Raw genomic sequence first — 26966 nt, forward strand, 5'->3', positions numbered from 1 at the left:
AGCAAAACAGTTCATTACCTCTAGTCATGGCCAGAGGCCACAGAAAACAGCAGAAACAGTAAGAACAGTAGCAAGTTAGCAGAATTAGTGCATCCACCATAGTAAGTGGCTGGTGAGAAGTCGCGAGGACCAGACTTCTGAGAACCTCAATCTTTCAGTTCTTTGGTTGATTTCTGCTGCCTTTTCCCCACTCACAGAGTATAAAAAACGTAAGCCCCAAATGCTCTTTACCCAAGATACCTATCAGCTATTTAAAACCATTTGGCCTATGAATTAATTTGATTTCCATTTAAATGGCCTTTCTCTGAGCTCCCACTGGACTGACAGCCCCCTCAGCTGAATTCTTCCCGATCGCAACGCCAGTGTCTGCTTGGCGTGTCTTCATGGGAACCTAATGTCTGTGGACAGAGTAACGCATCTCTGCTGCCTACCGCAGTCTCTCTCCAGTTAATGAAGTTCCTGGGACACAGTATTTGCTTAGGAAATATTTTTGAAGGATGAATAAGTGAAAGCATTCTAAAGATACTTGTACTTAAACATAAGCATGGTGACATCAATCACAATTTGTGTCTACATCGTAGGCCATACAGATTCTTGAAGCTATCTCCATCAAGCACACATAATACCATATACTCAATTTATCCAAATATTCGCTATCTCCACACTCGTCACTCTGGGATCCCTCACACATCAAAGTCTACAGAAGACGCCCTTGGATTTATGGGTCCCCAGCTGGAGTGTCCCAAAAGGCAGCCCTGATAAATGCAGACCCACAGCCCCACCTCAGACCATAATGAAAGACCTACAGTAAAAGAAACACAGTACTAACAACTCTGAATCATACTACGTGTGATCAAAGAATATGGTAAATGTTTCAATTTTAAAAATGTATTACAGTCAAAGACACATTGCCATTAATCCCCCTCAAAATACTCCCCCTCACTTCAAACACACTCATCCCCTCATTCTTCCCACTTTCTGAAGCAGCTCTGGAAGTCCTCTTTCGTGAGTGTCTTTACATCATCCTCCATCATGACAACGCTCCGTATCACATATTGTTTCTGGTATATGGCAATTTCTGTCAAATAAAAACATTACCGTGTGTCCTCATCTACCTTTTTCACCGGATCTGACGTCGCGCGACTTCTGGCTCTTCCCCAAAGTCAAAATGACCACGAAAGGAAAATGTTTTGAATCGATTCAGGACATCAAAGCAGCCATGACAGCACAACTAAAGACACTCACGAAAGAGGACTCCAGAACTGCTTCAGAAAGTGGCAAGAACAATGGGAGGAGTGTGTTCAAAATGAGGCGGAGTATTTTGAGGGGGATTAATGGCAATGTGTCTTTTACTGTAATAAATTCTTTAAATTGAAATATGCACATTTTGTGATTACATCTCGTATACTATACCAACTTTGAAAAAATAGTAATCTTTTAAAAAGAGTAACTTTCCTTAGAGGCGGTTTTGTTCCTTTTCTAATGATTTTTGAAACAAACCTTCATATAAGATGTGACTAGTTAAGATCCATCAAAACCACGCACTTTTTAAGTGTTTTCCTCTATTCATTTGAATTATTCCAACCGTTGTAGAGGACACTCAGCTTGTCGCTCAGCTTTTATCTTAGCTCCAGCTACAGACATGGCTTCTTCTTCTGAAATCACTTCAACACATGTTGTTTATGTAACTCATTGGAAAGGCATCATGACACATGAAGTGAGCTATCCTGTTACACACACATGTTCTCATTCCTGAACTTGAGGATAACGTACAACCCTGCATCTTCCTAAACACCCAGCTCTGGGATCTACGCAGAGGTGCACTGACCACTTGTGCTGAGTCTGTATGAGGCAGTACTGCTCTCGCTGCAAATGACAAAGCTGACATAAATTAGCTTGTGCAGAAAGTATTCACCCACATAAGAGGAGAGGAAGAGAGGACCTCACCTCAGGCATGGCTGGATCCAGGTGTTCCGTCATTATTCCAGAAACTTTTACTATTCCTCTGTCCAACTCATGTCTCTGCTTTTCTTCGCTTGTCTTTATTCTCAGTGCTTCCAGTATGGTGGCCAACATGATTTTTCGATAAGCCCTTATTTCCACCCTCCCTTTAAAGTGAGTACATAATATTCACATCCACACTTCAACTACTGTTAACTTCTGTTGTGTTAATGCAAAATTTCATGTGCTTATGACCACAGTGCAGTAAAGAATCCCTTGTAAGTACTTTGTTCTGAGGTGGAACAGCATTAAAATAGATTCAAATAGAACTAAACTCCTAGAAATGTCCTAATCACACAGCATCTTCTGTGTTCTGCAGAATAATTCTTCTTCTGAAGCAGTACAGTGAGTAACGCCTGTGTCATCACATTCAAGCTACGTGATGCTGGAGAATGACTCACTCACTTTCCCGCCTGAAATCAATATACACCTTTCTTTTGCTGCCTGGAAACATTTACATGAGGCTTGTTTAAAATGGAAAGTTTCTATGTGTTGCATCTCTCTGGAAACACAGATTGCCAAGGTCACTCGGAAGGAACGTAATATGCTTTCCGCTGGAACGTTCTTAGATCTCCCTGCTGGGCCCAGCATGCTCTGAGAGACACAGCGACACCTCCTATGCCAGAGCCTGGTGTGCTCTTTCAGCTTTCAAGTCTTCCCCACTAAGAAATGTAGACCATTTTCACGCTGTTCTGTCCACCCCAACACTGGGCTTATGCACTGGGACGTCCTCCCTAATTTACTAGTTCCCTAAGTTCTCAGAGTTCCACCTCTGCCTGGAAAACACACAAACAAAGCACCTTTGACACAGGGTTGAAAGCCCATATTAGCTGCATGGTTCCCTTCAATTTCTTCCAAGGAGTCTTAGGGCTGCTTGTGAAGATGGAATCTGATATGGTCCCTTACACTAGAATCCTTAGAGAGGAACACCCAATATATCTATTTTTCTGTATATATCACCCATTGTGATTCACATGTTAAGTACACGTTCAGTAAATCTGAATAGAAAAGAAAAAAGGGAGGGAGTGAGGGGGGAGGGAAGGAAGAGGGAGGGAGGAGGGTGTGGAAGGCTGGCCCAGTGCACACTTAGCACCCTATAAATGTTTAAGTAAGTATAAATGGTTCAGTACAAAGTTCATCCATTTGAAAATGTAAATTATCTTGAGATTAAACCACTTGAAAAGGATGAGATGAGTATATGAGCAGAAATTATTAAATTCCAAGTTTCGTGTTTGAGATGAATAGTTTAAAAATTAATCAAGGTAAGACAATGAAATCCAAGAAAGTGTATGAAGAAGTAAAAACGTAAATTGTGTCCTAAAGGACAGATGAGTGGTGATTTTTAATCACTCTTTATATGGCAGGGATGAGAGGTGGGGCCGGGGGAAGAAACGTTAGAACGTTTCTGTGAACAAAGGCGGGAGGAGAAGTATGCAGAGCACACCCTCCATGACGTCCCAGGGCCGCCGCCAGCTCCCTCTCCGGCTCCAATACAGAGCTCACCCATCTGGTGGACATGCGCCATTCCCCTGTTCCCTAAGCTGTGAAGTCACAGGCTTAGAAATTACATAGCCTTTTACCTGCCCCAAACCTGCCAACAGTGTCATCAATTACTGTCACCCAGCGATGACACAGTGGCTGTTCTTCAGTTCAGCTGAGAGTGATAACATACCTCCCATATTTGGAGATGAAGACATGAGAGCAATGATTTATGGAGGGAGGTTCCTGGGCATTTGTTCGAGCATCCACAGTGATGCACTGTGCATCAGTCTTCCGCTGGAACTGGGGGAAGATGTGCGGGGCCAGGCATCCGACTGAGCAGAGCAACAAGCTTTTGCTAAACGTGGACCCGTGGTCCAATTTCTGTGATAACAAGTGGCTCTCTCGCAACAATCCTCATGCGGAAAGCAAGGTGAACAGAAGGCAATTAAGTACAATAGAATCCGCCAGGAAGACTGTTCATATGCACAAGTGTGTAGAGAATAATGATGAGAGCATCTAAGTCACCTTCGTTGGATTAAAACGACAACACAGAAATCAGGAGACTAGATTTGAACAAAGGTACGAACTTGGACATACAGTTAATTAGAAACCTGTAAAATCAACACTCCAAACTCTACTGTCAGAGAAAAAATGAGGGAAAGACATACACTGCTTTAGCACAATCTCTCTGTCTATCATCTATCATCTTTTCTCTTTAATTCTGACTTACTCCTTTCTGATGTTGCTTCTCCAAGATGCCAGCCTTTATAAATCTTTGAGGAAAATTACTAATTGTAATGTTAAAAATTACCTTATTGGTTCTATTTATTTTATATTCACTCTACATCTTAGTTAAAAGAAACAAATATACAGCTTATTTGATTGAACTTTAGGCCAATATAGCTATACTTTTCCACATTTTATTGAAGTATAATATATGTACGTACAGAAAAGTGCATTTTTGTAAAGTACTCGTAGCCCTACAATTAACCTGGACAGAAATCACGAAATGGCCCAAAGTATTCTTCAATGAGTATGTCTTAATTATTCAAAAGATCAAAACGCCCAACCTTCTATCATCTATGATAGTAAACACATAGGCTCACAAAGCTGCTGAACTTGCATGGAGCCTTCACCACATTTTATCTCAGAATCGTTCCCACTAAATATATTTTTCTTTCCAGTTGCTGCAGCAAAATCAGTGAAATCTGTCCTTGTTGAAGCAGAAGAACATCACAGAACCAAACCCCCAACTGTGTCGGTTACATGCATCTGCGTACCAATGTCCCCGTGACTCTGCAGCTGGCGCTGCAGGCTCTGTTACCAGAGTATCTGTGGGCCGCCAACCCAGGTGGGGTGCAGCCAGGTCCTCTACAAGACCGCAAAGTGTCAGGCAGGGCTCACCTGGGGAGGGTCCGCTGCCAAGCTCAGGAAGCTACTGGCAGCCTTCAGCGTCTTACAGGCACCAGACTGAGTGCCTCGGTTTCTTGCTGGCTGTCAGCCTACAGCTGTTCTCAGCTCCTCGCTGTGGGTCCTGGCCACATGGCACCTGAAAACATGGCACCCTGTTCCCTCAGAGCCAGCAGAGAATGAAAGCTCCTAGCAAGACGTGCATTACAATCTGACATAACATACCCATACACATCCTGTCACCTTTGACAGATTCTCTGGTTAGAAACAAGTCCCAGTGTTTCTAATTGAGAGAAATTAAAAACTTGAACAAAAGGGCCCATGATTGAATCCTCCAAGCACGCCTATGGACATGGCTGGGAAAGACTAAACCAACTGTGGGAACTACCAGTTTCCCAAAGCTCAGTGGCTTCAAAAAAAAGCTTAGGTTTTACTTCTACCAAATGTTCATAGTGGGGTAATTAGGAATGTAATCAGAGTTAAAATTTGCTTGACAGCCACACAGTACAGAATAATACATCTGTCCAAATTCAGGAAATACAGATGTGAAAAATCATCTTTCAAGTAAGGTAATTTGTGAATAATTTAATTAAAAATAGACATCATATAAATATTAAACCTCACCTTACATTTTTCAAGTGAGTCAATTTACAAATGATTTTGAGGAATCTGCTTATTGCATAAAATTAGTCAAATACATCATGAACAGTAGCCTATTGGTAACCAACATTGAGTCATGAAAATCTCCTGAAGGTCTTTTAAGAAAGATGGATGTGAAATAAATAATTGACTTAAAAAGAGAAAGACCTGGTAAAAGAACAGAATTCTTAAGGTGATTACATTCTGTCCTGCCGTATGCAACAGGGGGGTGCTGGATGGCCACCAGATTTCATTCAATGTGAAAAGTGTGATCATGTAATTTTTAAAAAATAATGCAATTAGAATGCACTTCTAGAAATAAATATTGCTTCTCTTACACAAAAAGATGAGGCACATTTCTGTCTGACGTAAAAGAATTATGCTGTCAAACAGTCATTTGTTTGAGTAACTACATCATCATTTTGTTAAGTGACTGCCTGTCTTGGGGCAGATTACCCATACAATTTCCAAGCAGTGGATAAAATTATTTATAATAATAAATAATTATAAACTTGACAGAACGCCTCCCTAATATAAGTCTGTTCAGGCAATGTCTAAAAATAGTACTTAATACAATTTATCTAGACAGAGTAATCATATTAAAAAGTTTAAAATAGAAATGATTCTATACATTTTAAAGAAAGAATGCCAAAATTATCAAAGCTATGGAGTTATAATTTACAGGAAATACCTACATAAAATTTAATGTTTCTGAAAATATTTTAGGTTCTAACTTTATCTTTTAAAGACCTACTTGAAAGTAGTATATAGTCTGTGATTAATAGCCAGGTGGTGGTGTTCCTGGTTTATTAATTATCGCGGAGCCATTTTGTCTTGGCCAAAGTGACAAGTTTACACTCAATCTTTAGTAAAATACCATGTGATGACTAAGGTTTAATAAACGGGCAACTTTATACAAAATGTGTACCCTAGATTTTTTTTAAAAGGGTAAAACCATAGGACTTGATGGGATCTGAAGACAGAAGGGAGAGACTGAACCATAAAATTAGAGGTCATTTGAAGGAGGCTAATCTGGCAAAGAACATGATGAAAAGTATCCATAAAAAGTTGCATATTCACATGTAAAAGAATGAAACTGGGCGCTTACCTTATGCCACTCACAAACACTAGCTCAAAATGGACTAAAGACTTAAATATAAGACCTGAAACCATGGAACTCCTAGAAGAAAACACGTGGGTCTTGGTAATGATTTTTTTAGAAATGACAACTAAAGCACAAGCAACAAAATCAAAAATAAACAAGTGGGGCTACATCAGACTGAAAAGCTTCTGCTCAGCAAAGGAAACCATCAACAAAGTGAAAAGACAACCTATGGAATGGAAAAAATATTTGCAAACCATCTTCTGATGGGGGTCAATATCCAAAATACATACAGAACTTAATAGCAAAAAAACAAATAACCCCATTAAAAAGTAGGTGAAAGACCCGAACAGACATGTTTCCAAATAAGATATCTGAAAGTACAAGTACATGAAAAAATGCTCAACATCACTAACCATCAGGGAAATGGAAATCAAAACCACAATGAGGTATCACCTCCCACCTGTTAGAATGGTCATCACCAAACAGACAGGAGACAGCAAATGTTGGCATGGATAGGGAGAAAAGGGAAACTCGTGCACTGCTGATGAGAATGAAAATCAGTACAGCCACTGTGGAAAACAATATGGAGGTTCCTCAAAAATTAAAAATAGAACCACCTTATGATCCAGCAGTCCCTTTCTGGGAATATATCCAAAGGAAATGAAAACACAGACTTGAAAAGATCTGTGCACCCAATGTTGAGTGCAGCATTGTTCACAAGAGCCAAGACGTGGAAACAATCTAGGTGTCCGTGGATGGGTGAATGGATACGGAAGTTGTGGGCCATACATACGAGGGAATATTTTTCAGCCATTAAAAATGAGGAAATCCTGCTATTTGTGGCAACACGGATGGACCTAGAAGGTATTGTGCTGAGTGAAATAAGTCAAAGACAATACTATATGATCTCATTTATATGTGGAATCTAAAGCACACACACACACACACACACACAAGAACAAAAACCCCAACTCACAGAAAAAAGATCAGATTTGTGGTTAAAGGTACAAAGTTGCAGTTACGAGGTCAATAGTGCTACAGGTGTGACGCACAGCGTGACGACTACACCGACTACACTGAGGCTGCTGTATGACACGCCGGCGTTAGGCGAGTAAATCCTGCCTTCTCATCACAAGGGATCTTTCTGGTTTTGCTTTCTCTTTTTATTGTCTGTCTGAGATGATGGACGCCCACTAAACTGTCCTGCAGACACACCACGCACTCGGCGATTCTGTGCTGACAGAGGCGGACACAGCAGACAAGCACAGAGAAAATAAATCATGAAACAATCACCATGACCCCGGCTCTGTCACCCCTTTAGTGGAAGCAGGCCAAAACTGGTTGGGGTGAATACTTGGTCTTTAGAAAAAAAATCAGTTGACTTTTTTCAATAAACAAAAGCCCTTTTTATTGTTGGGAGTGGACCCCATATTATCGCACCTGTTATGAAAATGAGATGGTGAAGGAGCAAGGGAAAAAAAAAGGAGGAAGTGGAGGAGGGTGAAAAGAAGAAAAAAAAGAACGAAAAAGAAGGTGATGGCAGTTACGGGACTTTTGCAGTGAATGTGCTTTCGTATGAACCAAAGCCAATAAAAATAGTGATTAGGTGTTACTCTTTTTTTAATATATTTTAAAAATAGAAATGAATTGTTTTATACAAGTATATGTAACACTCTAAACATGCAAAAATAAATGTATTGTTAATAAATTTTACCTATAGTATATCGAATGATCAATAAGTATGTTAGAAATGGTAGGAAATTTTGAATTACATTAATATTAACTCAAATATTTCATGGCCGCAATTGTATATTTATTTTTCTAAAAATGTAGCTGAGGTCAAACACGACGCGTGAGCACATGACACTGATTAAGCTGCCTTCTCTTTCCCAAAACTCCTGTAACAAGATTACATAACCGGCCAGTTCTTCCAGAACAGTTAAGAACATGAAGTCTTCATTCCTAGGAGCATATTTTGCCGGGAAGTTCTGAAAGATGATTACAGGAGGAACTGATGAAAGAAAGAAGGTGCAGAAACGAAAAAATAGGTGTTCCCTACCTCTTACTTTAAACAGAAATGGGGGCCGGAGCTCCTAAGGGGCTGTGCATCCCTGGGCAGGCCCTGGGGCAGCGTGTAAGAGGGTGTGACCCTAAACTAAGCAGGTGACTTACGGGGAGGAGAGAGAGCTGGGCCCGGACCCACGGTTTGCCCGGAAACATCCTCAGAGGACCAGGGCTACAACTCGCGCCATCATTTGTCTTTCATGAATCTTCGCGGTCCTTTGAACACAGAGCACTTACACATCTGTTTTTGTAAAATCCTACACTGCTTTGTGACATCTCACAAGCTAGTTATCACTTAGTGTTTGTGTGAATTCGGGGTGCTATGACACCTACTGCATAAGCTTCTCCACAGCAGGACTCAGCTTGGATCCGGACACATGCCTGGGACACTGGGTACAACGACAGCGCCTCTCACCATGCCGGTCAAGGCTGCCCCACTCAGATGTTTACTGATGGAGCTGCACACGCTCGGGTCCTCACACCTGTTGGTCCACCCTGACTGCTAATTAAACAAAAGCTGGCTTTTAGCAAGCCACGCCTGCCTCCCCTCCCTTCCCTTTCCCATTCTCTTTCTTTTCGAACACTAGGGTATTTCTTGCAGGGAAAACCATTTATTCATGTAACAGGCTTATAAAGCATTTGTCATCTTTATCTTGCTACTACACTGAGCTCCAAATTTCCAGTCTCGTGACATCTAACTGCAATGATGAACAAGTAGACAGGAAAAGCTGTCGTCTTGTTTTCTACAGCTGTACGGATTCTCATTGTGAATCGTTTCTCGGGGCCATGAATACGTTAAAAAGTCTAGAAAGCATTTTCCATACTCTTCCTTTGGTAAGTTGTTTTAGACATGCAAATCTCTCTTCCTGTTCTACATTTTAATTCACAGGTACTGCATACGTTTAAAGTTTTAGGTCCTCATTTTCTTTTCTCTTACATGTTCTTATCCCAAACTCACATCCACACGGCACTTCTGAACATACTGATCAGCAAGAAGCTTTGTGACACAGGAAGGGGAAGGGCCTGGGAACCGTGGCAGCAATAAACGTGACAGAATAATTTGTGTCCTCACAAAACCAGACGCCATGTCAGGTGTTGAGTGGAAATGACGACTGGAGGGCATCCTTTCAGGAAAGCGCGTGACAGCTGCCACGGAGGGCAGGCTTTGATTTGATTAACTTCACGTTAAGTGCGTGCTCTTCCTACCCAAGTTGGCATCTTATTATGCTGTTGGTGAAGAATTCAGCTTCTTCCATCCTGTTCTAGAAGCACGTTTTCTCCACTTGAGCTCCTGTGTGGAGCAGGTGACACCGCCCGAGCCCCGCCAGGACCCAGGACCTCTGGTGATACAGAAGAGTGCCACCCTGCCCTCGGGAGCCCACAGTCCCGGAGGGAGACAGGTGACACGCAAAATGAAGAAGTGAAACATGCTGTATGTTAGCCAAAGTGCCACAGAGAGGAAGATGGAAGGGATACGAAGGGTTGAGGCTGAAATTTTAGGACAGGAGTTCAGGGAGGACTCCACTGAGAAAGGCATTTTAATAAAAAAGCGGGAAGGGGAGTACTGGGGAAAGGGATCTTTAGGTCACGTAACTGCAGGTGCAGAAGGAGACGTGTGACGTGGCCTCATAGATGGGTGACAGGTTACATTTACGAGCAGTCCCGTCCGAAGGACATGGATTGTACCAGTGAGAACACAGAAGCATGTGTTGTGCTAACTCCAAGTACAGATAACTTAGGCAAGTTTTCTTGTTGCAAGTAGCTTAAATGTTTAAACAAGCTTAAGTTTGGAAGGGAGGGAGGGAGGGAGGGAGGGAGGGAGGGAGGGAGGGAGGGAAAGAAAAAGTATCGGGAGGCCACTAGAGTATTTCGAGAAACGGGACCACAGCAAATGCCATAGGGAAGCAGAACGAACAACCAAACAGGGATATGACTGTTCACCACTGAAGGCAGGTCATTGTTTAGACACTCTGTCACCCAAAGCAGCCTCTGTTCTACCTAAGAGTGTCCTGGGCAACCTCACTCACGGCTCCCTTCTCCACAGCTGTCAGGACAGGCAGCCTCCCTCCCGGGCTCTGTGTAGTGGACAGGCCTGCATTTCGAATCGGACGCCTGGACCCGAGTGATACCCCCGCTCCCAGCTCTCTAGGGCACCAGCCAGGTGCCTCGTCTCAGTCCTGTTTATTCAATAAAATCCTGTGTCCTAATATAATGTTTTAGTGAATGGATGGGGGCTAATGTATACAGCATATAAAATATACTATAACCAAGGTTGTTAATGGACTGAAGCTTGTTTACTAGTTGTTTATAAACAAGGTTGTTTTGGGATTGAGGTTTGCAAAATAAGTTGTTTACTAGTAGGGACAGGACTATGGCCGCACATGTGTGAGACTGATTAGAGTAAAGTGAAAGTAAACATGTTTATGTTTATGTGAAACAGCATAACAAAATTGAGTGATAAACACGTTCACCTAACAGGTAAACAACTCCTGGCAAACCACTTCTGGTTGTCACCTAAGAAGTAAACAAGTCCAAGGAAAAGAGCATAAAAGCAGAACTCCAGAGCAATGCTGTGAGTGGTCCGAGTGGGCGCTCGGCTAAGACCCTCCGCGAGGCTCTGAGCGAGACACTCCATGACAATCCTCCGGGATGTCGGTCTGGGCGCTACGACAGTCCTCTGCGAGGTGCAAGCCGCGATACTCGGGGACTCTCCCAAGTTCTTCCTTGTAAGACCAGCTGGCCTCAGTCCCGTCGTGGGCCCAGTCACCTCTCCCGGACCAGGGACCTTCTCCACGTCGACTGACTCTGGGACTTGGTTATTAAATTCTATTCTACTCTGTTCAACCTTCTGTGCTGACCAGCGCACTGGCCTCTGGGGGGACATTGGCTCCCAAATAAAGCTGTGTTACTCACTCTATCTGAACCTGTGTGACGGGACTTTATTCCCCATTTGTGTCCCGAGTACCACGCAGGGACATAGGGCCCTGCCGAGGGGTTAACGTCCCCTTGGCTTTCAGGAAGAGACAGAAACACGGCCTCCCAGGTGCTCGTGATAGCTCATGACTGTATCCTGCTTGGAATTCACCCTTAACACTGAGAGCTCTCCTGACGGAAGCCAAGAGAGCACGAGAGGAGCACGGAGGGCGCCACCGTAGTGAAAACCTGTGTCAGCGGGAGGAGCGGGGCTGGGAGGGAGGAGACCCAGAAGAGGAAACGTCCTCACGGAAAGTAGCTGAAGATACTCTCACAAAAGGAGACGACATCACTTGTCCTCTAAATAGACACAGAAGTGACCATGCAAGCTGATGACAGCATTCTCTGATGACCAGTTAGGAGAACCAGGTTTGGCGTGAGAGGGAAAGGGAGGCCACTGCCAACGCTGGGAGGTGAATGGGTGACAACGCGGAAAGGGACACCCACCACTTTCTCAAAACGCGGTTTACTTCTTTATAGCCATTGTGCCACGGACCATAATCCTTCTGACAAACTCCATTGCTCTCGAACATGACTCCACTCTCATGGCAGGAAATGTACGTAGTTCATGGACAGACGCACAGCTAATCAATCCTGACACCAACGCCGCGTTACCTACGACCCCGGAGATCTCCTCTCATGAAATTCTGACTCAGAAAAACTCCTAATAAGAAGCAGATGCTCCCTCACTGGAACTTTCTGTACCTTTGAAAAGCAACCGAGGAGATTAAACAGAATCTTCCCGCTGCTCACCCTCGGTGGTCACTGCCCGACATGCTCAGGGTGCAGGTTCCCTGTCATTACCCCCAGGATGTCCTTATTTTTAAATATGAGGGACTGAAAGATGATAAGCTCCTTATTTCCCCTGAAACTTCACGGCTGCACATGATCAGAGGCTTCAGAGTCTTCAGTTATTTATTTGAAAGAGAAACGACTTTAATAACTGGATATCTGAGCTCTAACTCAAGTGCATGCATTCACTGTTTTTTCCAAACTAAACACACTTAATGGTTCATTCAAGCACAAAATGATTCCAGGGTTCATTTTTTTCCTTCTGAAATGGATGATAATTCATAACCCCATCAAGGCCCCTCTGTTTGGATCTTGGTCAGGCTAGATTTATTATTTTTCCCATTTATATATAAAGATGTAGATTTAAACTTCCTAAAAAAAAAAAAAGAAAGAAAGAAAGCTCCATAGGTTTTATGTATTTTAAATGCTAGATTTAGAAATAAATTTTTATCCAAATATCCTTGTTTAAATAAAAAGTACAGAGTCTAATCTTTTCTTGTCCTGACCTTTCTGCTCTCTGTCATCCTGGAGCTGGATGGAGTCATAATATTTTTAGAACCACAGGAGAGTTCACCGTCTGGTTGAACATTCTTATAATATTTTATGAAACCTTTTGAGAATTAGATAACATTACGAATACTGATCCCAGAAAACTACATATGTACTTTTTAGAAGCTTCTATAGTTTCGTGATTAGTTTTCAGGAATAGTCCCAAATAAGTGTTAGCAGTTAGTACATGATAAAGGTGGTTTTAATTGCCAGTCAGGGAGAAAAGATTGTTTTCAGAAATAATTCCAGACCAGATAGAACAAACATTTAAACAAACAAACAAAAACCTGTACAAGTACTTTAAAACAGGAAAATTTTAATCCAATCTAACTTTAAGAAATTCCTTTTTCAAGTAAGACACAACAAACAAACCCATAAAGAAAAGTATCAATAATTTGAACTAAAAAAGTTTTGTATGGTTACAATATAGTAAACTAAGTGCACAGTCAAAAGCAAAATGCAAAAATATATACTTATAACACATTAGTGAATGCATTAATTTACATTTCATAAAAGTTTTATTATGGTATAATTCACACACCATACTACTGACCATTTCTGAAAGTACACAATTCAATGGTTTTTGGTATATTCACAAAGTTGTGCAGCCATCACCACAATACATTTTAGAGTATTTTCATCACCACAAAAGAAACCCTGTGTCCACTGGCAGTGACCCCTCACCCATCCATAACCCAGCTCCCTCGGCCCTAGACAGACTCCTCTCTGCCCCTCCAGATTTGCCTCTTCTGAGCATTCCGTAAGAATGGTGTGTCATGTTCGCTCTTTCACGATGCGTAATGTAGCAGCGCGTGTACCAAAACGTTATTTTGTTTTCTTGATGACAATGTTCCGTTACATCATTCACCACAATTAATCCTTCCATCAGGTGATGGACCTTTGCGTCATTCCCACATTTGGGATTAAGCATGCTGCTGTTAAGGACATTTCTGTACGAATTTTTGCAAAGACGTCTGTTTTCATTTATCTTGGGTACCTGTCTAGCAATGGAATTGCTGGGTCATATGGTGATTTTATTTTTAAACATCTGAGGAATTGCCAGCCTGTTTTCCAAAGTGGCCACACCATTTTACATTCTGATCTCGCCATGTCCTTGAAAACAATTGCTGTTATCTGTGTGAAGTGTTACAGGGTTTTGATTTGCATTTCTCTAACGGCTAATGACTCCGAGACTCTTTCCATGTGCTCATTGGCCATTTGTATCTCTTCTTTGAAGACACATCTCTTCGAACTGTTTGCCCATTTTTCAATTGGATTGAGTTGTAAGAATTCTTGTATCTTCCTGATAACAGAAACGTGGTCTGCAAGTACTTTCTCCCATTCCGTGACTGTCTTCTCCCTTTCTTGATGGTGTCCTCTGAGTCTGGTCCCCCACACTTCACTTCTCCAGTCTGGAAGCCCCTTAGTGACAGGCTGGCTGAGGGCCATCACAGCCTCAGCGTCCCCAGCCTGCCATGCCTGGGGCAGACCCTCCACTCTGTGCCTGGGGAGCGAACGAGGAAAGGCGCCCCAAGCTCTTGGCACATTTTCCTCAGAATGTTTCTCTTCTCCCTGAAGTTGGAGGACTGTGAAACGCTGGAAGCCTGCCCTCCAGGTGAGACCCTGCCCCTGAGGAACCTGGAGCCCCCTCCATTCGGCCACAGTCACTCGGAAGGGGTGGGCAAGGAAGGAGTGTCTCCTGACTCAGGAGTCACAGACACTCTCCTTGTCAAGAATTGGTAGGCTTTTCTTTCACTTCTTCAAATAGATGTTTATTTGCTGTATGTGCTTAGGACAATTTCCAGAGATTTTAATTTCGTTTTTTTATAATTTTTACCAATTATGGTTGTTCCCCTGGGCATGGATCCACAGGGTCCCTAATGCCACCATTCAGGAAGTGGCCCTGTACTAATAAACTTTTAAAAGGGATTTCAGAAATTTAAAAAATGAGGTAGCAACCACTGTCTCTAATTTGGCCATTCCACCTGTTGCACCTGGACCTGACTTTAAAGACGAGGCAGCCCCTCCCCTGTGGAGGGAAAGCTGGCTCGGGGTCACACTGCCACTCAGGGCCCCAGCCTGTGAGGGTCCCGGACCACCTGATGCCCATTTTTAGTGTCACTCTGGGGGGGTAGTCTTATAACCAGCACTCTCATCTGCAGCCTGTGCATTCTTTGCACAAAGTGCCATGCGCCAGGAAGACAGGAAGCCAGTGGCACCCAGGGTGAGGCGAGGTGGGTGAGAGGGCTTGTGGACCATGCATCATACAGGCAGCACACCTGACACTGTTTGAATGGTCACTTGGACAGAGAGGAGCCACCCCTTTCTATCAAGGACATGAAGGCCATTGTCTGAGCCACACATTGGTCACGCGACACACTCTCCCACCAGCTTTTCTCCAATCCAAATTTACTCAGTGGCTTCAACGTGACCTTCAACTGAAGGTCTTTTCTGATCCACCAAAGAAATCTTAGGTTTGACCGGCAGCGCACGGGAGGTTACGGAAGCACAAGCGGGAGCAACATGCTGGGGATTGAAATGTACCTACAACTGAACATTACTTGTTAAAGGAAGTCACGTCTCTTACACAATTTCTGGCTGCAGATAAAAACGGGTGTTCACAAAACCTCCTGGAATTTCCAACCATTTCACTAGCCCACTGCCCGTGGTCTGACACTCCCTCCCACGGGCACGTCTGGGCTTCGCCTGCAGATGAGGAAGCCACAGACCCTCCCTCGTCAGACCTCTGCCTCCCTCAGCCAGCAAAACGCCACCCACCTGACTTGGCGGTCAGGCTGCACGGCCTATTGACACAAAAGAGCTCCCGAGGCTTGCAGTGGTCATAGGACACTGCTCAGCTCTGAATGGCTGCCGAGTTTTGTTTTATTTGATGCTCGATGCAACTTTTGAAAAGACATAATAAAAAGCCACTAAACATAATATAAAAGAGGTAGAATGGGATAAGAATAAATAATGGCAAAGTACATTTAAAGGAAATGCATTATTTGAAAGAAATAACAGAAGAGAAAATTGGAAATAAAAAAGATGAAAATATAACAGCGGAGAAAATGACTGAGAGCAAAATGGACAACAGGAGGGAAAGCTGGGAAGAACAGGAAACGAGTGAAACGATGGGAAAGATGGAGCGCTGCTCACGATGCAGCTTACCACTTGACTTCTCACAACTCTGTGCTAATATTTCTACTGTTATCACCAGTGCTGGGCTTCTTCTGTCTGTTCCTTTTCGGCTGGAACATAAAGCATGTCTTTGGGGAACTTTGTGCTACCCAAACCTCAGAATAACATGCATCACACACTCAGTATCAGTCACGCAAAACTTCTGTAGGTAAATAAGCAACATAACAAAGTCAGTATCAGCCTAGATGATAAACACATTGAGGAAAATTTCTGGGAAAAATGTCCAGGTTGGAGTAACTGCCTCTTTCCCCTGCACCAATTCCAATGACATCAAGGCATCGATTTGTTATTGAACCAAAGGAACATCTTTGGAAAGTCAAGTGTAAACATGACTAGAAGCACGAGACACTCACCTGTAAACACACAGGAAGTTTGGGGCACAGTCCTTCTGCGATTTCTTTTCGCATCTCAGGGAATTTTCCTGCAGAGTTGTGAGCATAACAATGTCATCGCCACACCTTCCAGATAGGAGGTGTCAGGATGTGTGAAGAGCCATCAAGCCACTCCTAGGGGTCTCCTGAAGACAGGTCAGCAGAGCTGGGGGGTCTGCACACCGCCTATGACAGATTAGGAGACTCAGATTAGAAAGCAGGGGTGACAGGGCAAAACAGACACACCTGCTCAGATATAAGCTAAGAAGAAGAGAGAAGATTCTCAGAAACTGAAAATGGGCTGAAAATCAAAAAAACAAAAAAATGTACAGAACTCCAGGAGCAGTGAAACATGGTTAAAACTTTACAGATGAGATGATGGAGACGATGGATGGATGATTGATAGATAGATAGATAGATAGATAGATAGATAGATAGATAGATAGATAGATAGATAGATAGAAGGGAAGGGAAGGGAAGGGAAGGGAAGGGAAGGGAAGGGAAGGGAAGGGAAGGGGATAGGAAGCAGGGAGAGGGGAGGGAAGAAGTGACACCTGGAGACAGCTCTGTCCCCAGTACAATAAGGAAATGCGTGTTCATACAGCTCCTGCTTGGAGTTGAGGGCTTCTCAACTACAGCGCTTTGCTGAGGCAACTCCTGCACCACTACCCCTAGCTTTGGTACCTTCCAACCCTAAACTGGAAGGTTGGGTTGGTTAGTCCTAAGGTACACTGGTGACTCTCAGGTTGCATTCTCACTGTTAAATCACTGGGGACTTAACCCTGCTTGGCCTTAGAGAACGGCCTGGCCTGGGTTCAGGGTTTCAGACAGTCTGCCTCGTTCTGTAGTCTCCCTGTGCTGGACCCCTCTGTGGTCACAACCCTCTGCTGCCACTAACACACCCCCTGGATTGCACACTACTGCTCCCTGCCCGGCCAGTGGCGCGGCTCCTCTGCCTGTCGTCCGACCGAGGTGCTCGGGGCTCACCACTGCCCCTTGCCCAGTGGCCCAGAGCTCGCTGTACTGCCAGTGTCTGGCTGCCCCATCCTGCCACCACCCAGCCTGGACTGCACCACACTGGGACACTGGGACGGGCGCAGACCTGTTCATTTCCGCAGTGTCGGAAGGTAAGGATGACAGAGCATGGATGTGAGCTGCCCGGAGTGACTAGTAAGGAGCAAGTGGAGCTGCAGCGAGGATGCTTCCAAATGTCCGGGAAGCTGCTCATGCAGAAAACCTCCTTTTGAAACAACACGAAGTACAAGTGTGTGCCGTACTGGCCCATTACTCCATTTGGCATGAAAACATCTCCGATTTCAGCCCTCAGGGCGCCACCTCCAGTAATCACAGCGCTGGGTGGGAGGCACTGAAGCCTGTCTCCCGTCAGGGGTCTGCCGGGGCGGGGGCGGGGGCTTGATTCTGCTCCCAGGAATGGGGACAGTGTCCCTTGCTCTCACCTCACAGCCACAGTCAGGCTCTGCCCCACTAAGCTCTGTCTCTCTTGAGTGCGATGCAAGGACAGTCCTTCCAGGAGAAGCCTGGCAACACTCAGGCCGTCCTGCTACTCATGGTCCTACCCTTGGGCTGTGCCCGGTTTAGGGGTCTGGCAACACCCCCGCTCACTGGACCCCGTGACTGCCCACACGGCCTGTGCCTGGCACCCGCCGACTGGGTCAAGGACGCGTGTTTCTGAGCCGTTAGCTTGTCCAGAAAGCTGCGGACACAGCCAGCGTCCCTGCCCCGTTAGCATTTCTCATTCGCGTGCAAAATGACACCTTCCATCCCTGAAGAGAACTCACGTGTCTTATGATGACACCTTCTCCTGACAGGATACTGATTACAAAACCACCAGGAGGCCGATATCAGGAAATGTCCCCCATATTTGGAAGGGCGTGTAGCAAAGGAAAGTTTTGTTGTTGTTGTTGTTTATCTTCATGGTATTGCTCTACTCACCTCGGTGGGGGGTGAGCATTAAACCTCTACTTTGTTCAGCGCCGCGGCCAGAGCAATACAGGCAGCAGTTGAGGCCTGTATCACACCACCAAGGCCACCCGCTTACGAGACGGTGAACGCGGGGCACAAACACCAAGGCGGCCTCCGCGCCCGGCCTTACCCGCCCACGCGCGCTGACCTGCTCGGGTCACGCTACACGCAGCGGCGCGGGCAGGTGCGGTCTGCGGTGTGCACCCCGCGTTCCTCCTTCGCAAACACGCGTCCTCCAGCTGCGTCTGCAGGGGCTCTTCCTCGTGCCCCCCTGTTACCTGCTGCCTGACGCCCCGCGGCACGTGAGACGCTCAGACAGCAGCTGGCAGAGCGTGACGCCCCGCGGAACTGCAGGGACAGCTGCCGAGACGTCCAGTGGCCTGGTGGCCCGGCAACTGCCTGCCTGTCTGGCTGCCCGATGGAGCTGGTGTGGCCTGATGCGGGCTCGGGCGCCGACCCCGGGGCACGTGCGGGGCAGGGCTGCCACCAGCGCCACGAGAAGGGGCGCCCTGCACAGCCCGCCAGCGGCATTTCCAGCCCTGCGCTGAGCCGTCTCCAGAGGACAAGCCGCCCTGCAGCAGGGCCGCTCGAGCCCGCTGAGCCTATGGACTGGCCGAGCACGAGCAGGACCCAAGACACTGTGCAGAGGACCAGCGCCCTGTGGCAGAGGCCGTGAGGTTTTCCTGGGTTTGCGTGACGGACGCCAGTACTCAGTGTCAGCCCTATAATTGGCCAAGTGCTGAATTAGCTGTCTTCCTACATTTCACATACAATGTTTTCCTTGTAATTCAGTCCTAAAAATTTAGAATTTTCCTACTGAGGTCTTTAATTAGACAGTTACCCACTGTCTTTTAAAAACTGTTTCTAGTCACAGAATGTTTTTATAGGTAGCCATTTGTTACTAATTTTTCGTCTTACTGCATCCTGGTGAGGGAACTAGCCTGCATGATTAATCTTTTGAGAATTACTGGCGCACTTGAGGTGGGGCTAGCATGTTGCAGTGTTTGTAAATATTCTGTGTGCCTGAATTCTGTATTTGTTGGATATAAAGATACATTTGTAAGGCACATATACATATATAATCAAGCTTATTGATCTTGCTGTTGAATTTTTCTATACCTTGACATATATTTTATTTGCATATGTCAGTTTCCGAGCAAATCCTCTGAAAATGCCCGGCTTTCACTCAGAACATACATCCTCCAAAATGGGCACAAACAGCGCCTTCCAGAACCTAGAAGCTCAACTTACAGTCAATGCTATGTTTTTCTTGTTCATATAATTTTTCCTTAATATTCTTAAATAGTGTTTATGAGATTGAGATAAACATACACACACCTGAGGATCTATTTAATTGTGCTTTTGGGGACATGGAAATTCAGCTCTTCTATTACTATTGCCACTTCTTAATAAAATAATTTTTAAATGTAGCACTTAATTAAGAAATACTCTCTGGGAAGACCCAATTACTGTGAAATAACATAACACTTTTAGATTAAAAACATTATGTGTTTTAACCGGAAAGTTGAAAGAGGAAAAATAATTGAATGATTCATTAAAATGTCTTCCAATTAATTTTTTCTTTGCATTTTCTGACCAATTTCCTATAAATTATGGTTACTTTATGGTAAAGAAATCTTCATTTCAAGTGCAAGTGCAAAAGGTCAGGATTTGGCTGACATAAGTAAACACAAATAAAAGATACTCAGTAGGAAACATGGATTCCACTTAAGGTGATGCCTGTGGAAGGCAGACGTGCTCGGCCAGCACCGTGGCTACAAGTCACAGCATTTCAGAAAAACGCATCGAGAGACCGTGGGGACCGGTTTCCATGGGTGATCAGGCCCCAAACAGCACCCACCGTGTGGGCTACAAAGGCAGAGGGAACAGAACGGGCATCAGCAGCACCACCAACAAACAGACACGTCAGGGGAGGCGCACGTGCACAGCATTGGGTAAAAGCGGTGTCGACTCTGCTTCTAAGCCAGATGGTGTGACCAGGTGTGGCTCCGCTGGCCTCTGTGTGCCCTTTGCATACACAAGAGATACGTAACAGATACGTTAACACATAAGAACTGTAAGTACGGACGGGTGCTCTGCAGCACAGATTTTGTAATATTCTAGAGGAACCTTCTCCATAACAGAAGTTGGGAGGGGGACCTGGGCAAAAGAGGCTGCACAGTGCAAGAGTCTTCCAAACGGAAAATGTCATCCTCATCAGTAGTGTTTCCCCCCAGGTGAGGAAGTCTGGGGACAGGCAAAGACAAAAATGAGGTTGTTTTCATAAGTACGATGGAAGATACAAGTGGAAATAGTCCGAGAGGTTAAGACTCAATGAAAGAGGTGTTTCTCCACCCAGTATACCTAAACAGCACCTAATTTACGGCTGAATAACTCTCAGTTCCTCTCTATGTTGGAAAATGATCAAACCACAGAAATAATTAGATAATTCGGCCTTTCACCACTTGAAAATATCACATCTGGGACTATATTTCCACCTGAGATTTCCTGCTCACCCTCTTTATAGGTCCTCTCTCAGATGCAGGTATATTTGAACAGCACTTTACATAAAAGGCAGATTCCACAGCTGGCCTCGCCTAAGGCCAGGTACGTGCTTTAGGTAACATATTTGATTCAGGACTTTGTCATCTGTATGTATCAGATCCCACATGACCAGGTAGGGTTTACTCCAGGAATGCAAGGACGGGTTAATATTAGGATGGGTTAACATGCAGTAAATAAACACTTATCATATAAATAAAAAGATGCAATAACATAGAGCATTTATTATACAAATGCCATCATTGATTATCTCAATAGAAAGAAAAAACAAGTAGAAATTTGATGCAGGCAATTTGATAAAATTTAGCTGGAATTCATGATCAAAAGTTCTAGTAACCTTGAGTTTACTTAAGGGGAGAAACACCTCAATAAATGTAAGTTACTGTCAGTCTTGTAGATCACCAGTTTGGTAGTAGGTTCATAAATGTTAACTATATTATTATAACTATAAAAATGAAATTGTAAATGTTGTCACACATGGCTCAGTGATGACAGTGTGACACTGAAAGTTGGGGTAATTAGACTATATTTACATAATTACTATACTTATCAGAATCAGAAGTTAAAAAAAAGAAAATTCAGGAGAAACACCACACAGCTGGCTGACATAACTTAGCATTATCAACTGCTATTCTGGAACAGAAGACATTTCCAGTAAGTGCCATTGCCAGTATTCTGGCACTTTCTCTTCTGTCTCCTGAGAGACTGTCCTGGTTCTCACACCTGTAGAATACACTTTAAAAGCATCCATGCAGTAGTATGGCTGGTTTATATCAGTCATAATATTGCATATGAATGGAGAATAAAGTGAAATGTAGCTGTTGTAAAAAGTCTAAGGGAAATTAGACTTGCAACTGTGAACTCAACTTTCAGTCACACTTTCTACTATTCCCAAGATCGTAGAAGCAAATCTTCAGTTAGGAATGCCAGTCCCGAATCTAAGGCCTGCTGTATGCCATTGATTCCATCCTAAATCATCGAGGCAGCCTGGGGCCTGAAGCTGGGCCAGCCCATCACACTGTCCCGCAGCCCGCCCCAGACAGCGGTGTGTCTGGCCTCTGCACAGAGTCCAAGAACCGCAGGGCCTTTGATCATAGACAACTCACTGTATTGTCTTTCTGGCATATTCCATTTCCTTCCAGGGGATCTATCACATTTGTTTACTACTCATTGATTTAATTGTATGCACTATATTATTTATCCCATTCTTTAGTTTTATGCAGATCTCAACTCTGCTATTAAAGTTTACATTATTCTGCTAAAAATGACATTATGTTTATCTTCCCATCTTCCTTTCTTATTTCCATGTTTTATATTAAATGAATAGTTCCTGCTCTGTTCATAAAGTCTGATTCCTTGAATTTCTTTACTAGCTCAATGCAGAAAGTTCTAAAAATGTATTTCAATTTCCCTGTAGCAAATCCTTTGCAAGTGTATATTTTTTCCATATCTATATTACTTTTAATGTTAAGACTGTTTCCATAGACCTCAGTTTGTTGAGGTATCTTTTCCCTGTTGACTCATCCTAGAATAGAGGGGTTTATCTGGCCCAGATGTTGACCACACACAGGACGGGGGGCTCTGCGCCCTTCCCCGACCACCCCGTTCTTCAGGTATGAAGCTGCAGCTGGAGGCTGTCGGTGGCACTGCTCCCCATCCCGCGAGCCCGGAGCCTCGGGAGGAATCTGAAGGGCAGCTGGGTCTCTCGACAGGCGCACTTCTCTTGTTGGTGAAGCTGCAGCGTGATTTCTCCTCTGCAGCCACTTCCCTGTCAAACGCGAGGCCAACTGGCTGGTCACCTGCCCTTGTCTCTAGTGGTGAGACCAGCCCAGCAGGGCAGCTGCGGCCCCTAGACTGCCTCTCACTTCACCACAGTGGCCAAAACACTTGTGCACCCTCCGCCTTTCACCTTCCCTGCCCTTCCATTCTAGGGGAATTGGTCTCTCTTCCACCAAGAGAAACAAATAACATTGCCATTAAAAAGTTTAGATAGTGTTATAAAATTTTAAAGAAGATGAAATTTATTTTTTCTCTGCATATTTTGTAAAATCTATTATTTACCCCCTTTAAAATTGTAAGTAACCTAGAGGGGACAATTAGTGTTCCTAGACAGTTTATTACCCTGTTCTGAATGTTCAAGTCCCAATGAAGAGTTGACATACGAAGGACACATGGAACATCTGCCTCTGGCACATAAGTTACCACCCTGGCCTTTCCTGGATCTGTTGGCACCAAGGTCCTTTCCTTGGGGCTTTCCTTACTGCTCTTTGTCCCCTGGGGGGAGTGGCTGCTGTGGTGGGAGGACCGCGTTCTGTCCCCTGCCGGTCAGGCTCCCACGTCTCTTGGCCTCTGGCCCATCTGTCTCAGGGACATACTGATGAGCCATTAGAAGGTGGGGAACGGGCCCAGGCGGCACTCCCATTTTCACTTTCCGTCCAACTCCCAACCCCAGCCAATGGTTTCATCGTGACTGCATCGTATCACAGGTGGTCCTATGCTCCACATTTTGGTGAACTTTCTCTACTTTTTATCCCTCCAGCCAGGGACGGTGGCTTCCTGCAGTTGTTAAATTCCAACTTGCCTCACTGTGGGGACAGAGTCCCAGAGAGCAGTTTCCAGGCTCTTGGCCTCACGTGGCAAGGTGCTGGCTCGGGTAGTAGATGGCCATCAGCTGTGGCTAGTTGGCCATCAGCTGTAACCAGTGAGCCAACTGGCCACTGATATAACTGCCGCGACTGCGCTGGTTGGTGAGTTGGTTGGGTGGCAGGCAGAGAAGCGGACGGCAGGTTGTGGGTCGTGTGGATCCCGCCTCCAGTGAGACTATAGTGGTATGACTCCCCTACCTATGGCTCTGTGGGTGTTCCTTTTTGGCCTCACCATATCCTGCGTTCTTATGTGGGGAGCGGGACCAGAGACCCCGCAGGCTGCCCTGCACGACAAATGGCGCAGTGAGCAGGGTCTCCCGCACAACACTCACCAACCTGATGGCTTAATTCTTTCATCACCTGTGTATCCAATTATGTACATTAAATTCCTTCTCTTTCAGATACTTAGTGTTTTCCAGTCAATACTCCGACTGATATCCCAGCAATTACATTAATGTGTACAGGGTCCCAAACTTACATCCATCGTAACTTGGTCCACTTCTGTGCTATGCTTTCCTTGGGCCTTTACTCCCATTAATGGTAATGATTATAATATGAAAAGAGATGCATATTTTAACTCCCTTTCTCAGACTCCTCCTCAAAGCAAGGAAAAAAAAAAAGCTTTACCTACATAGGAGTTTAAATTTCTAAGAGCTATATAACAGCAGTACAAGGCTAAAATAAATAATACTTCTGTAACTTTTGCTCTCTGTGGAGTTTTCATGTAAAGGACAGCTTTCTTTTTATTTCCTTGCATTTAACTGTGTATCAAAACACTAAGCAACTAAGCGTGCAGACCTGATTTAGGTACAGAATCTTAGGTGCTAATTATATGCCAATTAATAAACCGCTGAATTCTAATATTTGAAATAATTTAAAAATATTAAATGGTACAGTGTTACTTATTTTCTGAGCGACAATATAATTTCATATGATGTAATCTGCAAAAATTCCATTTTTTCCATAAAATTGAAATATTCTGCATTGAAAACGTGCCCAGTGGTACCTCCACACTAAGCAAGCCCATCAGCTCCCATGTTGCGGCTGGTAACAGCCATAAACCTAACGCTGCATTTCACACAAAGCATGTGCTCTGGCTGAGCACAGATAGCAGTTCATAGTCAGTAAACCCGGTAAGAACTTGCCCTCAGAGTCACTTAAACACGGCACCGAAGCCAATCGGTCCTGCCTGTAGCTACAGAACAGCCCATCCACACAGCTTCTGCTAACACAGGAAGACTCTCCAGGAGCCAAGTCTTCTGAGTTTTCACCAGCAGACTTGGAAATTTTCTGTAATTCCTACATCTGGGTATTTTCCTGGAATGATGTATGTGAAAAGGATTAGAAAAGTTTAGGGGAAAACTGATATGAAACTTGTTATGGCTTTGTTACGTTTTATCATTGTATTACAGTTTATGAGTTCAGCTGCTAATAGCCGTAGTTATTTTCTTTGCACAGGCCTTGAAATCGTTCCAGGCCAGGCCTTCTGCTCCTGCACACCACAGCCCCCAGGAAAACCATGTGCTCTGCACCCGCTGTCCTTCTCGCTGTGGACAGCACAGGTGGATACTCCAGCACAGTGAGCGAATGGCAGGCACGCCTTGCACCACCCCCGTGTTACTCTCACAGAAGCGCAGCTTTGTGCAGGTAATACCAGGGGGGCTCCATCACTGTTTGCTCGCTGCACAGCGGCATTACTCAGCCCACACCTGTGTGACAGCCAGCGAACTCTTCAGAAAGCAGTCAACCCTAAGCCAGCCCTATTTCACTCCCACACTGGGGGTTAAGACTGGCTTTCCACTAGAGTAAAACAGGTCTTTAGGAAACATTTTAACAGAAAAAAGCACGAAGAACTAACTAGAAGTAACAAGGAAAGCAGGGGATGGGAGTGTTCTGTGGGTATGGATGGAAATGAGAGCAGTCAGTGTTAGGACTCTAGAAGTTGGAAAAAGTGAATTAGGGGCAGTGAGGGGCGGGGGTCCTGTGTGAATGACAAAGGGGTAATGAGTGGTGGTCCCGTGTGAATGACAAAGGGGCAGCGAGCAGTCCCGTGTGAATGACAAAGGGGTGATGAGTGGCGGGATCCTGTGCCAGCGACTGCACTGTTGCCTTTCCATTCCAAGCCCACCTTCCCGTCTCTGAGCTCTGACATGGCGCCTGAGGCTGCCGCCACATTCCTGCTGTGCCAGCTGGATGGGCCCCTGGTGGGCAGTGCCAGTAGGGGCACCAGAGCAACCTGGGTCCCTGGGGAGGAGGAGGGATGGCACCATCCTGATGGCTTCCTTCCGGCATCCTGGCTTACTCTGGCTTCTGCATCATCCCAGAAATTCCTCTGCACCCCAACATGGGCAGTTCCTTCCCATAGAAAATACTGAATCAGGGCGTCCGTGCTTTGAAAACCAGCAGGGCCAAGTCCATCATGCAATGCTCCTCAGTAGCAGCTGGCCCGTCTGCCAAGGTCTGCTTCCCAGCCCCTGGGACCCTCCGCTGGGTTTCTAAGTTTTAATGACCGGATCTCTTCCCTACGGGTGGTGGCTGCTTCCTTACAGTTCTCTTTTTACCCTTTCAGTGACTCAGCTAACAACCTTATGCCTCATTAATCATCCATAAGAAATTCTCCCTTCAAACAGGTAATGTCGTTTCTGGTTTCCCACTGGACGATGGCTGACACTGCTCTCAAAGGCACAACCAGATTCTGAATTGTCTTTAGACAGTTGCAAAACCCACCCTACCGAGACAGAAAGGTGAAAAGGACTCAGGGTGGTGGCACTGCAAAAGCATGGAAGGGAATAGTTGCCATAAAAAGCTTGAGCAATATTCTTTCTGAAAAATACACTGTAATTACAGAGCACATCAATGAAGGTCAGTCACAGAACTGAAATGACCATGACGTTGCAGGGTGGTGATGACTTGGAGAGCATCAGAGCGCAGCCCACCTCCTGTCTATGCAAACACCATGCATGTAGGGACTCCATGATGCACTCAGCATGAATAGTGGAGCGCAGTAAAACTAATGTCCCTTTATTAAGTTTCTTTCTATAACTCAGCTAATATTCTTCTTATGGAGGGTAAGACTGCCTTTCCATTCATATGTTACTATTTCTGGAAATTCTGGGAGTATAAACCCTAGGAAGTTAGCCTTTACCAAATTAGCCATCATGAGATATAATTAAAAGGTGTGGCTTATTCAGA

General features: G+C 44.7%; 1 long non-coding RNA gene across 1 annotated transcript in view; it reads right to left on the reverse strand.

The window, feature by feature from the left end:
* The window catches only part of LOC141572771 (uncharacterized), a 146242-nt gene that overhangs the window by 76973 nt on the left and 42303 nt on the right, over window positions 1-26966 (reverse strand). Inside the window, exon 2 of the long non-coding RNA XR_012498270.1 lies at window positions 16567-16770. This is a non-coding gene — a long non-coding RNA (uncharacterized LOC141572771). The remainder of the gene's footprint in view (window positions 1-16566; window positions 16771-26966) is intronic.

Source organism: Rhinolophus sinicus, linkage group LG07, assembly GCF_036562045.2.
Source record: "Rhinolophus sinicus isolate RSC01 linkage group LG07, ASM3656204v1, whole genome shotgun sequence".
NCBI classification, from domain to species: domain Eukaryota; kingdom Metazoa; phylum Chordata; class Mammalia; order Chiroptera; family Rhinolophidae; genus Rhinolophus; species Rhinolophus sinicus.